Here is a 17,459-nt window from a genome sequence, read left to right as displayed (position 1 = left end):
GGTGGCTACAGCTCAGTGGACTTCTTGCTGGACACCTGAAACCAAGACAGCTTTTAATAATCTTATCGCACTGTGGCCATATTGGTTCATTTAGACATGGCAGAAGTAAGAGCCAACAACCAAGCTGTAAGCGCGACCAGTTTTCCGCACTAATAGGCCGATGCAATATCGGTGCGCGTTAAACAGGCGCTCATGATTGAGCGCCCGCTCTTTTAACATGCCCCGATCCACCTCTCCCGGGGGCCCAATTTAATATTTAGATGGGCTGCCGCAGTAGAAAGCAGGCGCTAGGGAAAATTTTGTATCCCTAGGGCCTCCGTGGCAGCAGGCACCCAGGAGAGGTGGCGGTCAGCGGGTTAGGAAAATGGATGCTCAATTTTACGAGCGACCGTCTTCTTAACCTGTGCACAGCCATGAGTTAGGAAAATGGATGCTCATTAATTGAGCGACCGTTTTCCCTCACCTGACCGCTGGTGACACTTTTTAAAAAACATTTTCTGTTCTTTTTTAGGTTCCTCCAACTTAATATCATCATGATAATATCACCAAACTACAGAAAAGTATTTTCTGTAATTCTCAAGAATTAACGCCTGCTTTAGGGAAGGCGTTAATTTTTTAGAGTAAAAATGTGTGCATCGGGCGCACATTTTTTTGTTTTTTTACATCGGGGATAATAGCTAATGGCCTCATCAACATGAATTTGCATGTGATGAGCGCTATTAGCTTCGCGCTTGTTTGGATGCGTGTTTTGGACGCGCTAATCCGCTTATTGCAGTAGGGGTTTTTTGGCCGTGCTTCCAAGCAGCAGTAAAGTCATGTGCTTAGCTGAGGGCACTGCCTTGCATGGGCCTGTAAATCGATACATTTGTGATCAGCTTTAGAGAGTTACTCTCCCTGCATCAGGTCATGGAAAGAAAGGTCACTAAAAATAAACAAAATCTTTTTACTGAATTAACAACACATTTTGTGACTAGCTTTTGGGAGATAACACTCCCTTTGTCAGGTCAGACTAGAATGAGCGGAAGATGCTATTATTAAAAAAAAATATATAAGTGAATCATAAAAGGCATTCATATAGTAACATAGTAATGATGGCAGATAAAGACCAAATGGTCCATCCACTCTGCCCAGCAATTTGCTTATGGTAGTAACTGCCAATCCATGCAGATGCTTTCTATTAAGGGTAGAAATGTTATACCATCTCTTTATGCATTTAGGGATGCTTTTAGGAACCCACATTCAAATAGGGTGGGAGGTTTGATGGGTGATCAAAAGGTGAACAGGTGGTACAATTTTATGGCACACATAACGCTGCCCTCTGGACCAGCTCCATCCTGTTGATTATCCTTTTGAAAGTGTGGTCTCCAGAATTGTGCACAGTATTTCAAATGAGGTCAGACCAGGGGCAATGGCACTTCCATTTCTCTGCTGACCATTCCTCTCCCTACACACCCAAGCAGCTTTTAGGCTTTTGCCATTGCTGCCATGACACATTCGATCACCTTGCATCATCGGATACAATCACCCCCAGAGCCTGCTCTTGATTCATACTGTACTGCTCCCTAGGTTTTGCCTCTCAAATGCATAGCCCTGCATATTTTAGCATTGAAATCTTAGCTGCCAGATTCTAGACCATTCTTCAGACTTCACTAAATCCTTCCTCATGTTTTCCACATCTTCTGGGTGTCCACCTTGTTGCAGATTTTGGTATCACCCACAAAAAAAAACCCAAACAAACAACCCAAAACCAAACCTTTCGCAACAGACTGTCTGCATATCACTTACAAAAATGTTGAAAAGAACCAGTCCGAAGACTGATCCCTGCAGCACACCACTAGTAATACACTTCTCAAAGGGAACTCCATTTGCTATTAGCTTTTGTCACCTCCTACTCAACTAGTTTCCAACCCAGTCAGTCATTTTAGGGCCCATTTCAAGGTCACTCAGTTTATTTATGTCACCATTGCAGAACTGTGTCACAGGCCAAGAACACTATAATCTAATTCTCTCCCCGATACAGCGGTCACCCAAAGAAACTGATCAGATTTGTCTATCTCTGATAAAACCAGAGGATCTTGTAGTCCATTGGATTCCAGATGCTGCACTATTTATTTATTTATTTTTATTTTTGGTTTTTATATACTGAATGTTCCTGTATAATATACATATCACACCGGTTTACAAGGAAAAAACTGTCGCCTCGTTGGCGGTTTACATTGAAACAGTTAACAGTTAACGATTATTTGCTGAACAATTAACAAGAACATGAAGATGCAAGGAGGAACTTAGTGTAACTTACATAGAACAAATAAGAACATGATTATTTACATTTCAATAATGAACTCTTGTGGAACTCGTGTACAGGGGGACTGGGGGATATGCAGGCCCCGCTGTTCTAGCAGCGATTCCATGAATTCACTCACCAATGAGTAATGGGCCTGTACTTCCCAGCTTCCTCCTTACTTCCACTTTTGTGAAGGGGAACTACATTCGCCTGTCTCCACACCTCCGAACTACTCCCAACTCTATCCCAATTCAGCTACGGCTTCTCTCCAGTACAGTATTTCCTTTCTATAAAGGTCACGTGAGAATGGCAAGAACTGAGAAATTACTACTTACCTGATAATTTCCTTTTCTTTAGGACAGTCGGATGAATCCAGAACAAGTGGGTTATGCATTACTACCGGCAGATGGAGACGGAGCAAGTTGACGTCACAGTACATATATCCCTGCAGTGACATCAGCCTGCCAGTATTCTCTTCAAAAGCAACTGTGGACAGACTAGTAAAAAATCTGGATTAAAAACAACTAACAATGTCAATACTCAGCCAACGGGCAACACTGAGCTCCAACAAGAACATAATAACACTTGTCATCCCTGTAACATGTAGGCACACAGGAGGAACAAAATGCAACCACATGGCAGCCAAGGGAGGGAAGCTGAATTCATCCGATTGTCCTAAAGAAAAGGAAATTATCAGGTAAGTAGTAATTTCTCATTTCTTAGCGTCCAGTCAGATGAATCCAGAACAAGTGGGATGCACTCGAGCTACTCCCGAATAGGGCAGGAGGCTGCCCGCAGTCCTGTCAAAACCGCATGTACAACGGCTGTGTCCTCACGGGCCTGCATATCCAGATGAATATACCTGGAAAAGGTGTGTAAAGAGGACCACGTAGCTCAGCAAATGTCGATGGGAGACAACAATCTAACTTCTGCCCATGACACTGCCTGAGCCCGAGTGGAATGAGCCCGAACCTGACTAGGCAATGGCTTTCTGGCAACCATGTATGCAGCCGTGACTACCTCCTTAATCCAGTGAACTATTGTAGCCCACGAGTCTGGCTCTCCCTGTCTAGTACCACCATGAAAGACAATCAGTTGATCCAACTTCCTCAAAGACTCAGTAACCTCCAGATATCTGACAATATGTATCTTGACATCCAAGGTTAGGAACAGATGATACGTCTATGCATCCCTCTCTTTATCCAGAGATGGCAGGAAGATGGTCTGATTCAAATGAAACTCAGTGACTACCTTCAATAAAAAGGAAGGAACAGTACAAGCTGTACCGCCCCTGGAGTCACCTGGAAAAATGGTTCCTGGCAAGACAAGGCCTGCAGTTCGGAAACCCTACATGCAGAACAAATCGCCACAAGGAACATCATTTTCAAGATCAGCAACTGCAAGGACAGAGTACGTAGCAGTCTAAACATAGGGCCTGCCAAAAAATCTAAGACCAAATTAAGACTCCATAGGTTCACCGGAAACTGCAAAGGAGAACGAAGATGTTTCACTCCTTTTAGAAAATGGGCCACATCAGGATGAGCCGACAAGGGTCCACCATTTTCCTGACCCCTGAAACAGGCGAGAGTCACTATTTGTACCTTTAAGGAATTTAGTGCCAAGCCTTGATTCAAGCCATCCTGCCAAAATTCCAAAATAAGCAAAATCTTGACCAAGGAAGGAAGAGCACCTTGATCCTCACACCAGGCCTCAAACACCCTCCAAACTCGCACATAGGTCAAGGTGGAGAACTTTCTAGCTCTTAGCAAGGTGGAAATAACTGCAGCAGAGTATCCACGTTTCAGCAAGCGAGCCATTTCAAGGGCCATACCATAAGACAAAATTGAGTCAGATCATCGTGAAGGACAAGACCTTGCTGCAACAGGTTCCTGTGCGCTGAAAGTTGAAGAGACAAACCTACCAGGAGCATTCGCAGATCTGCATACCATGGTCTCCTGGGCCAATCTAAAGCGATCAAGAGCACCATCCCCCTGGGGTGTTCAATTCTGCAAATCAATCTGCCCAACATGGGTCATGGAGGAAAGGCATACAGCAACTTATCTTTCGGCCACTCCTGCACTAGGGCATCGATTCCCAGTGACTTCAGATCCCTTCTACGGCTGAAGAATCGCAGAACCTTTCATTGCACAGAGTCACCAACAGGTCCAGGAACGGGAGACCTCAGCGATTCTGAATCAGCTAAAACACCGCGTCTGACAACGCACCAGGCGCAAACAAAAGTACGCCGGATTTTATAAGATACGCGCATAGCCGCGTGTATCTTATAAAAACTGGGGTCGGTGCGCGCAAGGGGGTGCACATTTGTGCACCTTGCGCGCGCCGAGCCCTGCGCACGCTGCCCGTTCCCTCCGAGGCCGCTCCAAAATCGGAGCGGCCTCGGAGGGAACTTTCCTTCAGCCTCCCCCCACCTTCCCCTCCCTTCCCCTATCTAACCCACCCCCCCCAGCCCTATCTACACCCCCCCTCTACCTTTATTGTGAAAGTTACACCTGCTCCAGGCAGGCGTAACTCGCGCGCGCCAATCGGCCGCCGCCACGCGATTCCCTGGCCTGGGAGCAATTTCGGAGGTCTCTGCCACGCCCCCGAAACACCCCCGGGCCGGCACCACACCCCCGACCGCCCCCCGGAACGCCCCGAACATTGCGCTGCCCCCCGACACGCCCCATAGCAAAGCCCTGGGAATTACGCGCTAAGGGGCGGATTTTCAGAGCCCTGCTCGCGTAAATCCGCCCAAAACCGGGCGAATTTACGCGAGCAGGGCCCTGCGCGCCGGGAAGCCTATTTTACATAGGCCTCCCAGCGCGCGCAGAGCCCCGGGACTCGCGTAAGTCCCGGGGTTCTCCGTGGGGGGCGTGTCGGGGCGTGTCGGGGGCGGGCCCGGTCGTCGCGGCGTTTCGGGGGCGTGTCGGCAGCGTTTTGGGGCGGGTACGGGGGCGTGGCTACGGCCCGGGGCGGTCCGGGGGTGTGGCCACGCCCTCCGTACCCGCCCCCAGGTCGCGGCCCGGCGCGCAGGAGGCCCGCTCGCGCGCGGGGATTTACTTCTCCCTCCGGGAGGCGTAAATCCCCAGAGAAAGGTAAGGGGGGGTGTAGACAGGGCCGGGGGGGTGGGTTAGGTAGAGGAAGGGAGGGGAAGGTGAGGGGAGGGCGTTAGAGGATTCCCTCCAAGGCTGCTCCGATTTCGGAGCGGCCTTGGAGGGAACGGGGGTAGGCTGCGCGGCTCGGCGCGCGCCGGCTATACAAAATCGATAGCCTTGCGCGCGCCGATCCAGGTTTTTAGCAGATACGCGCGGCTCCGCGCGTATCTACTAAAATCCAGCGTACTTTTGTTTGCGCCTGGAGCGCAAACAAAAGTAGGCTATTCGCGCGCCTTTTAAAATCCGCCCCTGTGGGGACGTGCAGCTTTGTTTCAACCTGGGTATTTTGTCTTGATCCAGCTGAACTCTGATGGCTTCTCTTGATCCCCTTGAAGTCTCCTTGAGGGGGGAACCCAAGAATTGGTTTGAACCTACTGAGCTAAGTGCTTTTCTTATTTCTTTTTAATCTTGTTTCCCTCATATTATAATTAATGCCTCATTTGGGCCAGAAACGCCAGGCCCATGAGAGACCGATTATGGAAGGCACTTTAGCAAGCTGGGTGTTGGGGCCGATGGATGCCCACATTAGGCGTGGAGTTACTAACCCGGGTGAGGTGTCCCTAGAAGAGAGTCAAGAAGGTATGACAGCGAACTCTCTTCTTGACTCTGTGATCTCATTGTCCCCAGAACAGAGAACACTTCCAGAGAATCCTGCGGCTATGAGAACTGCATCTTTATTGGTCACCCCGTCGCTTCCTGTTGAGCTTAGCGATGTAGGAGGAGTCCCAGGAACAACTTTGAAGTTTGCCGCAGTAGAAGCCAATTTAATCGGCACCTCCAAAGGAATCGTAACATAGGGACTGTCCCAGCTTCATGCTGTTGTCAACAACACTGAATTAGACCCATCAGAGTATAAGGTGGGAACACTACCATTGGTAAGGCCACTGGTTTTCTCACTAGAAGTAATTTGGGAGACTTTGGTAGCTCTTAATAATAATTTTATATCCCAGTTGAAGCCTTTAACTAAAAAATTGGTGGATATGGAAACTAAAGTAAAGAAGATATTAGAGGAGGATATAAGGAGGGACCGGGTATTAGAATCTACCAGACAAGATATATTGAAATTGAGTGAGCAAAATATAACAGTGATAAAGGAGAATCAGTATTTAACGAGAAAAGTTGAAAACCTTGAGAATCAGTTACGTGGGAAGAACTTGAGGTTGGTAAATTTTCCGAAATTGCTATCAATCTCCACAAAGGAGATGTGGAATAAATATGCTATGGAAGTTTTAAAAATTCCCCAACAAGCACTTCCACCATTAATGCAAATTTATTATGTCCCTTCATGGAAGATAAATCCTAAAGGTGGTCAGGATTTTCATGTACTAACCCCTTTGAATAATTCTGACATATTAGAGTCCTCGGACTCTCTATCAGTTCAACCTGCTACTATGATTGTGTCTTTTTTTTTTTTTTATTGAATACTGATAAGGAATGGGTATTAAAGTTATACTTTAGGAATTGTAAAGAAAACTTTTGTCAGTTGAATGTTCAGATATTTCCTGATGTTACTAAGGACACTCAAAAGAGAAGAAAACAGTTCCTAATTATGAAACCAAAAATATTGCAAATGGGAGCCTCCTTCATATTGAGGTTCCCTTGTAAATGTTGCATTACATATCAGAATGTAAAATATTGTTTCTTTCAACCGTCTCAACTCAACTCAATTTATTACGGATAGAAGTGCTGATGAAGGGCATGTTCTTGTGGTGACTCCTTAGAAGTTATGGTGTTCCCTGATATTGAGAAATGTAACCCCATACAGTTGGGATAGCCAGAATTTCTTTGTTAATATTTCAATATGTGGAATTGAAAGCCTTCATATGTTAAAGGATACCCCCATTTGAGGACTTTGATACACTTGGCTTATGATTACTTACAGTCATTATATTTAAACTGAGATGCTTAAATTTCCTATGCCATGTAATTCTTGTCATTTCAAGGTGTTCTTGATTGTGAAATTGTTAAATTGATAAATTAAAAATAAAAAAATAAAAAAGACTCACCTCAGAGTATCATGAAAGTGTCCCCCGGACCCCCTTCTGGGATCCTGCCGGCAGCCATCTCTTCGCTTTGCTTGGGGGCTGCTGACCGGCTCCTCTGCAAACCTTTTTCTGGTGTAGTTGCAGTTGCTTCTAGGGGCTGTGGTTAATTCCTCTCTGGGCGAGGCTCTGACTGTTTACAGTAAATAAGAGAAAGAGCAGGGCTTGCAGGTGATCACATGTATACAACAGGTTCAAAATGTCCAAGATTGGAAGAAGGGCAGGCTGAAATCACCTTGGGGAAACTAGGGAGGAAGGGTAGGAGCGGGCCACTGCATTTTGAGCATTTGGTGCCACCAACTGATAGATGAGGAGAAACTGCCTAAGCCTAGATTCCAGCAAACAACCTAAAATATACAGTGAAATGGAAGTTCCAGGCTATATTATATGAACTTCTTTAATTGCCCAGAGTAGAAAGCTTTTATCTGATGAATCCCCTGATACAAGGAACATATCTTGCAGCCTGTTTCCTTGCAGTGCTTTTTTGCAGAATGTTATGTTACAGTAATGAGCTTCCCTGGCTGGCAGCTCTGCCTCTGGATCCCATTATAGTTAATTATTTTATGTAATGCTGATACTGTTATACTGTGCTGTACTGGGTAAAGACTGATAAGACAATCTGGGGAGTGTTTGTGTCTGTAAGCATGAAAAAGGGAGTATTTGTGTGTGTGTGTATGTGAAATTGTGTGAGTTTGAAAGAGGGAGCAATTCTGTGTATGTGTATGTCTGAGTATGTGTGAGAGTGGTGGGAAGGAAGTGTGTTTGTGTGAGGATGAACATGTGTGTGTATGTATATGAAACAGGAAAATGTTTGTGCACCTCCCCATCCCCTCTCTTTAATACACGACAATCTCAGGGTGACCAGAAGTCAAAATCATCCATTGTACCTGAAGACTGGAGGGTGGCCAATGTAACCCCAGTATTTAAAAAGGGCTCCAGGGGCGATCCGGAAAACTATAGACCGGTGAGCCTGACTTCAGTGCCAGGATAAATAGTGGAAACTATTCTCAAGATCAAAATCGTAGAGTATATAGAAAGACATGGTTTAATGGAACACAGTCAACATGGATATACCCAAGGGAAGTCTTGCCTAACAAATCTGCTTGGTTTTTTTAAGGAGTTAATAAACATGTGGATAAAGGTGAACTGTTAGATGTAGTGAATTTGGATTTTCAGAAGGCATTTGACAAAGTCCCTCATGAGAGGCTTCTAAGAAAACTAAAAAGTCATGGGATAGAAGGTGATGTCCTTTCATGGATTACAAACTGGTTAAAAGACAGGAAACAGAGAGTAGGATTAAATGGACAAGTTTCTCAGTGGAAAAGGGTAAACAGTGGAGTGCCTCAGGGATCTGTACTTGGACCGGTGCTTTTCAATATATTTATAAATGATCTGGAGAGGAATATGACGGGTGAGGTTATCAAATTTGCAGATGATACAAAATTATTCAGAGTAGTTAAATCACAGGCAGACTGTGATACATTACAGGAAGACCTTGCAAGACTGGAAGATTGGGCATCCAAATGGCAGATGAAATTTAATGTGGACAAGTGCAAGGTGTTGCATATAGGGAAAAATAACCTTTGCTGTACTTACACGATGTTAGGTTCCATATTAGGAGCTACCACCCAGGAAAGAGATCTAGGCATCATAATGGATAATACTTTAAAATCGTCGGCTCAGTGTGCTGCAGCAGTCAAAAAAGCAAATAGAATGTTAGGAATTATTAGGAAGGGAATGGTTAATAAAACAGAAAATGTCATAATGCCTCTGTATCGCTCCATGGTGAGACCGCACCTTGAATACTGTGTACAATTCTGGTCGCCGCATCTCAAAAAAGATATAGTTGTGATGGAGAAGGTACAGAGAAGGGCAACCAAAATGATAAAGGGGATGGAACAGCTCCCCTATGAGGAAAGGATGAAGAGGTCCAAGCTGAAGAGGTTCAACTTGGAGAAGAGTCGGCTGAGAGGGGATATGATAGAGGTCTTTAAGATCATGAGAGGTCTTGAACGATTAGATGTGATTCAGTTATTTACACTTTCGAATAATAGAAGGACTAGGGGGCATTCCATGAAGTTATCAAGTAGCACATTTAAGACTAATCGGAGAAAAATCTTTTTCACTCAACGCACAATAAAGCTCTGGAATTTGTTGCCAGAGGACGTGGTTAGTGCAGTTAGTGTAGCTGGGTTCAAAAAAGGTTTGGATAAGTTCTTGGAGGAGAAGTCCATTAACTGTTGCGCGCCCCGTCCACACTTGGCCCGCACATGGGCCTGCTCACCTCGCTAGCTCCTCTGCAGGTCATGGGTTGGCCTCCCCAGTGGCAGCCGCGAGCTCCTCCAGGCCGCAGCATCGTGCGGCGGCAGTCGCCGGGCTTTCTACTGTGCAGCAGGCCTCACGCCAGAGTTTGACGTCCTCAGTGGTGTTGGCCACATCCCTACACGCGCGCGGACCGCCCTGCCTCTTGTAGGGCCAGGGGCGGGTCCTAGCTCCGTGGCGCGCCCTGATTGAACGCCCTGATTGAACATAAGGAAGTTCCTGCCTGCACTTCCTTGCCTTGGCAATCGGGTCGGCACTGTATGTGTACTAGTTTGCCTCCGCGTTCACAGTCTTGTTCCAATCTTGTTCCAGCGTCCTTCTGTTCCAGCCTTGTCCAGCGTCCTTCTGTTCCAGCGTCTGTCTGTCCTGTCTCCCCAGGTAGTACCTTCGGACTGTGTCTCTGGTACTGACCTCAGCCTGCTCCATTGACCATTCTGCTCTCTGCCTGGATCTTGACCTCTGTCTGCCTTGTGACCTCGTCTGACCTCTGGAACCTGACCCCTGCTTCATTGCCTACTCTTGGACTGATTCCTGGTATCTGACCCCTGCTTTGGCTAACATTCCTTGGACTTCCTGACCCCGGCTGACATTCCTTGGACTTCCTGACCCCGGCTGCCATTGACCACGTCTCTTGATTCTGGCTTTGTCCCTTGCCTTGTCATCGCCTACGCTGAACTGGCCTTCTCTGATCCTCCAGGCCTACAGCCTAGTGACCGACCGTGCTCCCTTGCTACTCGTGGCACACCTCTCTACTACCTCTCCAGGAGACCCTGCGAGGCCCACCTAAGTCCAAGCAGCCCGGGTCCCTACGGGCTCCACCCAGGGGGACCACGGGCTTCCAGTGGTGAAGCTCATCCTAGCCTCTGTCTCCTCCTGTGCTCTGCCCCCTGGGGGCAGGTGCTTCCTGGTCCCTACCAGGGAGCCGTTCTACACTGCTCCAGGACAAGGGTCCACCTCCAAGCGCAACATTAACTGCTATTAATCAAGTTTACTTAGGGAATAGCCACTGCTATTAATTGCATCAGTATCATGGGATCTTCTTAATGTTTGGGTAATTGCCAGGTTCTTGTGACCTGGTTTGGCCTCTGTTGGAAACAGGATGCTGGGCTTGATGGACCCTTGGTCTGACCCAGCATGGCAATTTCTTATGTTCTTAAAAGTTTCCATATATGGAGAGTGAGCAATTTTTTTTATCTTTATTGATTTTTATTAATCGGGTCTTATTTGATGTGTATGCCATTTTGAAATATGTTATTGGTGTTTGGGAAGTTTAAAAAAAATATGAGTTTTTAATTATGGATATTAATCTGTTCAGCTATTTTGAAATATTTACTCTCTTTATTAGTATGGTTTTACTGTTATGATTGATGCTTTATATTTCTTGATTTTATTGTTTGATGTTTTCTGAGAAATGGTGATGTTTCTGTTTTTCCATTGTTGCACTACATACATAGTCCGACTTGTTGCAGTTTCCAGCTCAGTTTTTGTCTTCATATTTCTGTTTATACTTTATGGTCACTTTATTCTGTGGGTGAGAGTCTGTCTATGTTCCTCATGTGCAACTGAAGTGAAGTATTTTGCTAAGGTGTCGCTTCTATATAGCAGCTTGGCTTGTTATGTTTTCCTAATAGCAGGTGTTTTAGGGCCTGGTATAATATTTTCAGGGTCGCCTTTTCATAGGTAGGGTTATTACTGTTTGCGTGGTATCAGTTAATACTGTTTTGGTATGGGAGGTTTATTACATTGTAATTCAGTTTTTTCACGGCTTTCTGAGGACTAGGCCCACATCCAACGTGCACCTAATATTATATGGGTTGCAAGTGGCTTTTTTGCTGAGACAATCTTTATTGCATCCCAATCTCACTGCTTATCAATATCCCAAAAAAAGGGTGAAATGCTATGCCCCCCTCCTCTCTACAGTGATGTAGGCTCGCCAGTTTTATCCGTGACACTTTACTTTTCCATATACATTTAAAAATACAGCTATCTAAGGTAAAAAAGAAACCCCTAATTAATGTATATGCTGGAATACATACTGTATCTCAGCCTAGGTAAGATATTAATTTTAGTATGTCTATTCCACCTGTCCAGGAAAGCTGCAGTTCATCCCATTCTTTAAGGTTGTTTTGAATCTTATTCACCACAGAAACATAATGTTTCTTGTAAAAATCACCCCAGTTCCAAGGAATGAAAATTCCAAGGTATCTAAAGCTGTCAGGAACCTGTTTAAAGGGTAGGCAATATGTAGATGACATGCCTTTGCTTCCAGGAGGCAACATGAATATCTCTGATTTCTGGCAATTAACTTTGTATCCAGAGGCTCTGCCATACTCGGCTAGCGCTTCAAGCAGTCTAGGAGCAGTAACCTTTAAATCTGTCCGGACAAAAGTACGTCATCTGCATACAGCGAAATTTTATGTGTACTTCCCAAATTTAAAGCCCACAATCATTGAGTCATGCCTCACCACCTACCTCAACTCTTCTCTAGCCAGGTCAGACAGAAGGGGTGACCTGTCTGGTACTTCACAAAATAGGAAAGGATTTCAACAAGCAGCCATTGTTCGGAGCTCTCGCCAACGGATACGCACAAAGAGCCTTGACCCATGCAATAAATTGAGGGTCGATCCAGTACATCTCCACTACAGAAAAAATAAATGTAGCCTGTCGAAGGCATACTCTGCATCCAGTGCCACTGTGGTCCTGCTCCATCTACACTTTCTCGCCGAGGCAATAATATTAAAGACCCTCTTCATGTTAGCAGATGATTGCCGTCAATGAAACCCATCTGATCAGGGTCTACAATATCTGCCATAATCCTTTCGAACCAGAATTGGAGCATTTTGGCCAAGATCTTGATATCTACGTTCGGCATCGAGATAGGATGATACAATCCTGGATCCAATGCATCGTTGCCCCTTTTGTGAAGAATTACAGTAGTAGTAGCATCATCAGTCATTCTGGGTGAACACTCAGGCTGTACCTGCAAGTACTGCAGGGCCTGATGAACTATGAGGCCTAGCTGTGGTAAAAGTGCTTTATAAAAATCAGTGGTACCCGTCTGGGCCAGGACACTTACTATTATGCACATTCCTTACCTCTGTTTGTATTTCTTCCAGTATAATAGGGATGGATAACTTTACATTTTGTATGTCCATGACCTGGGCAAGATCTATCCTGCTTAAGTAAGCCTTGAGCTCTGATATACAGTCATGCCCTTCTCTCTGGCGTAAAGCTGGGGAAAGAAAAAGTTTTAAAAGTTTGATTAATTTCTGACATTTGAAGTGCGGATCCCTGAAATCAAAGTTCCAGCCCACCCTTTTTGCAACAGATTTTGAAAGCGCCAAATACCTGGGCAAAGAAGATCCTGTTCCCACTTGCTCTAGGACCATGGTACTGTGTCCCCCTCCCCCCTTCCTGCTCTTCAGTCCTGCCTATGGGCACCCAAATCTTAAATCTGGTTCTGGATTAGCATTGCATATTAATAATCATTCATATTCTGTATGTATTATGCAAGGAATATATATAAGAAAGAATGTCATTAAGCTTAAAAGGAAAGTAAGAACTAGGTTGTGGGAGCTAGGGGCAAAGGCTGGTTTGTTTAGCCTCCCCCCCCAAAAAAAAAAATCTAAAACCTCTATCACAGGGATAGGCAGCTCTGGAGTACTGGAGTGCCACAACCAGGCCATGAGATGTATTTGCATACAATGGAGGCAGTGCATGCAAACATAAAACTCATGCATATTCACTGGGGATATCCTGAAAACCAGACCTGTTAGGACTCGAGTTGCTTACACTTGCTCTTTGATATCCCTTCTCAGTCCTCTCTTCTCCAGACTGAAGAGCCCTAACCTTCTCAGCCACTCTTCATGTAGGCCCAGGCCCAGCAGAGACACTAATTGAGCAGGAGGCCCAAAGGAGTACAAGGAAATTGTTGAAATAAAATGTCTCTTGTATGTTCTTGTTCTTTGGTTTTCCTTAGAGCATGGTATGTAAGGGAAGGAACAGATATGCGGGGTAGAAAAGAGGAGCGTGGAAATATTGTTTATTCCTGCAGTGTGATGCAGTGAGCTAGAAGGGATAGAAATGCCCAGGGCTGAATTTACGATTTTGGGTGCCCCTAGGCAGAATGCCATGCTGGTGCCCCTTTGAAGCAGTGCCAACTCATGGCCCCAAAGCAAGCAGAGGCAGACTCCTCTTTCGTCCGGATATTTTGCACCTTAAACATGTGGCACCCTAGGCCTATGTTGCCTATGTCTAAACCTGGGCCTGCAAACACTTGGAGGTTGTATCTATTCTCTTGCACTGCTTGATATAGTGAGGTAGCAGGGACAGAAATGTCTGGGGCTGGTTGTATTCCCTGCAGGGTGGAATACAGTGCGCTAGAAGGGATAACAATGCCAGGGGTGGTCTTTAGAACCTGCACCATGTGATACAATAAGATAAAAGGGATAGAAACACCTGGGGATAGTCTTCATTTCCTGCAATGTGCCTGATACAGTGAAACAGAAACAATTGCAATGTTTGAGGATGTCCTAATTCCCTGCACAGTGTGGTGCAGTGAGATAGACACGACAGAAACACCTAGAGGGGGTCATCTTTATTCCCTACACCGTGTTAACAGAGCGAGACAGAAACGCCTCGGGATGATCTCTAATCCATGCAAGCAGAAATGAACTATAAATGTGGCATGTTTTCATAATTCGGCTTGAAACTGGAGAACTTACTCACCCGTAAACGGATGTTTGCCGCGGACGGGATGCTCGCTTTAGTGCGGAGGTAAGGGCTGGGGGAGGGGGGACGGACGGAGGTTACGGATCTCAGCGAAGGTGCCTTCCTGCCGTACGCCGAAAGCCTTTCGACTGCCATCTAGCGGTGAGAGCCGGCCTGGCATGGAGGACCCAGCCCAGCAAGACAGAGCGAGAGGGACGGCAGCCGGAGCCGGGGCTGCAGGATGCACACTCGGGGGCTCGACCCTGCTACCTCGCCTTCCCGCAGCCTTCCTGATTCGGACACGAGGTAAAATGACAAGCACTGTCTTTAGCTTCGGACTTGACGCTTAGCGGTACAGGGCAGCGGGAAGGCAGGAGAGCCTGAGGGAGGATGGCGGCTGGGCTAAGACAGAGAGCTGCTTGTTTTCACATTCTCACTGACAACCTGAGCCGCATACTAAACAGCAGAGCAGGAGGCAACGCACACCGGGAGCGTGGCCAGAGCAGGGACTGGGGCTGAGACCAGCAACGCCTCTTAATGCTGCTAAACATTCAAACATATATACAGGAAAGCAGACCGGTGTTTGGGCGAGGGAAATGACTGTATAGAGATGAACGGAATAAATGGCTAGGAAACTCTGGGGAGTGATGCCCCTGCCAGGATCTGTGGATGGTTAATGGTGTCAGTGAGTGAGTGTTGATGATGAGTGGTGTCAGTGCCGGGATCTGTGGATGGTTAATGGTGTCAGTGAGTGAGTGTTGATGATGAGTGGTGTCAGTGCCGGGATCTGTGGATGGTTAATGGTGTCAGTGAGTGAGTGTTGATGATGAGTGGTGTCAGTGCCAGGATCTGTGGATGGTTAATGGTGTCAGTGAGTGAGTGTTGATGATGAGTGGTGTCAGTGCCAGGATCTGTGGATGGTTAATGGTGTCAGTGAGTGAGTGTTGATGATGAGTGGTGTCAGTGCCAGGATCTGTGGATGGTTAATGGTGTCAGTGAGTGAGTGTTGATGATGAGTGGTGTCAGTGCCAGGATCTGTGGATGGTTAATGGTGTCAGTGAGTGAGTGTTGATGATGAGTGGTGTCAGTGCCAGGATCTGTGGATGGTTAATGGTGTCAGTGAGTGAGTGTTGATGATGAGTGGTGTCAGTGCCAGGATCTGTGGATGGTTAATGGTGTCAATGAGTGAGTGAGTGTTGATTGATGAGTGGTGTCAGTGCCGGGATCTGTGGATGGTTAATGGTGTCAGTGAGTGAGTGTTGATGATGAGTGGTGTCAGTGCCGGGATCTGTGGATGGTTAATGGTGTCAGTGAGTGAGTGTTGATGATGAGTGGTGTCAGTGCCGGGATCTGTGGATGGTTAATGGTGTCAGTGAGTGAGTGTTGATGATGAGTGGTGTCAGTGCCGGGATCTGTGGATGGTTAATGGTGTCAGTGAGTGAGTGTTGATGATGAGTGGTGTCAGTGCCAGGATCTGTGGATGGTTAATGGTGTCAGTGAGTGAGTGTTGATGATGAGTGGTGTCAGTGCCAGGATCTGTGGATAATTAGTGGTGCCCATGTCTGGATCTATGGATGGTGAGTGGCGTCGGCAGGGCCAGATTTAATATTATGGTGCCTTTAGGCAAAGAACCTGTAGTCCGGGGAGAGGGGGCAGTTTGCACCTGGAAATCAAATAACAGCAGGGTGAGTCCCAGTTTATGGGCACCTTCAAAATTTGGCATGCTAAGCTCATGCCTATGTTGTCTATGCCTAAATCTGGCCCTGGATGTTGGTGACTGAGTCTGTGGAGGGTGAGTGGTGTCAGTGACTGGGTCTGTGGATGGTGAGTGATGTCTCACTGGGAGTATGGATAATTATTGAATTGAGGGCAGTTTGATGCATGTGGCAGTAATGAGAAGGGGGCAGTGGGACAGTGTATGAGGCCTGTGTCTCATATGAGCCGTTGTGGGACCCCAGCATCCTGGGAGCACATGATGCAGTCTCTGGAAGAATGGATGCCCTCCTAGGTATTAATTCCACGTACCTGTTGGTTATGTTATGCTGTGGTATACTTATATTCCATTTTCCTCAAACCAAAGTTTAACTCTAAGTGGTTTACAACAAATAAAATAATATGGCAATCAAATAGATAATAATAATATATCAATAAAATACAAAAATATATCAAAGATCTATACTATACCTCTAAAATACAAAAACTTCAGTAATACAACGACCCATAACAATCTAGGGCAATAGCTCATTGGTAGGCATGCCTTTTTGCTACTTGATATGTTATGCCATAACAGAGACTGGCCATTTTAACTGTTTTCATTCAATCTGTTTCATTTTCTGCTAACTTTATTATTTTAGAACAAAAACTGATGGAGAACTGAGGCAAGGCTGACCCTTGCATTGAGCCCGGCTTGAAGCTGTGATGAAGGTAATGCACTTCTTCTTCTTATTATTATTATAGGTGGCCCTTTTACATTGTAATTCTAGGTACTGTTTTGTTTTGTTTTTTTGTGCTATCTGTAGATTTATGCAGAGATGTGTGCCCTGTGGCATGGATGAGTGAGATCTGAGAAGGAAAAAAAAAACCCCAGAAAAATGTTCAGCGTCCTGCTAGACGTGCTATGTGTAATAAATGTTAAAGTTTGGGGGAGATGGAGCCTCGGGAGGCTTAGTCAGTAGAGATTGGTTCCCTAGGCACAGCAAGGGAAAAACTTGTGTTTGAATAGGGCCCCAAGTCACGAGATGTGCAAGAGCTCAGTGTCACCCGACTGTCGGCTGCTCTTTCAGCGGTCACAGGAGAAAGCACAATCACTTTCTCCCTCCTTTTCAGTCTCTCACTCTGTTGGGACCTTTTAAGCTGGACCTGGGTCTCTCCACTTTACCAGTCTGCCATTAATTATTAGCTGGGAGATTTAAGACAGATCCTTAGCTTTTTGCCGTCCCACGTTTT

General features: G+C 45.9%; 1 long non-coding RNA gene across 1 annotated transcript; it reads right to left on the bottom strand.

The window, feature by feature from the left end:
• Positions 1-7,448: 7,448 nt before the first annotated feature.
• On the bottom strand, positions 7,449-14,746 carry LOC115097981. Its single transcript, XR_003858379.1, has 3 exons — positions 14,532-14,746; positions 12,899-13,035; positions 7,449-7,614 (listed from the first exon to the last, which is right to left on the bottom strand). It is a non-coding gene; the product is annotated as an uncharacterized LOC115097981 (long non-coding RNA).
• Between the last annotated feature and the right edge of the window lie 2,713 nt (positions 14,747-17,459).

The sequence above is a fragment of the Rhinatrema bivittatum genome, chromosome 8, assembly GCF_901001135.1.
Source record: "Rhinatrema bivittatum chromosome 8, aRhiBiv1.1, whole genome shotgun sequence".
In the NCBI taxonomy this organism is placed as follows: Eukaryota; Metazoa; Chordata; class Amphibia; order Gymnophiona; family Rhinatrematidae; genus Rhinatrema; species Rhinatrema bivittatum.
Note: the sequence above shows the minus strand (reverse complement) of the source record. Positions and strands in the feature narration are given on the sequence as shown.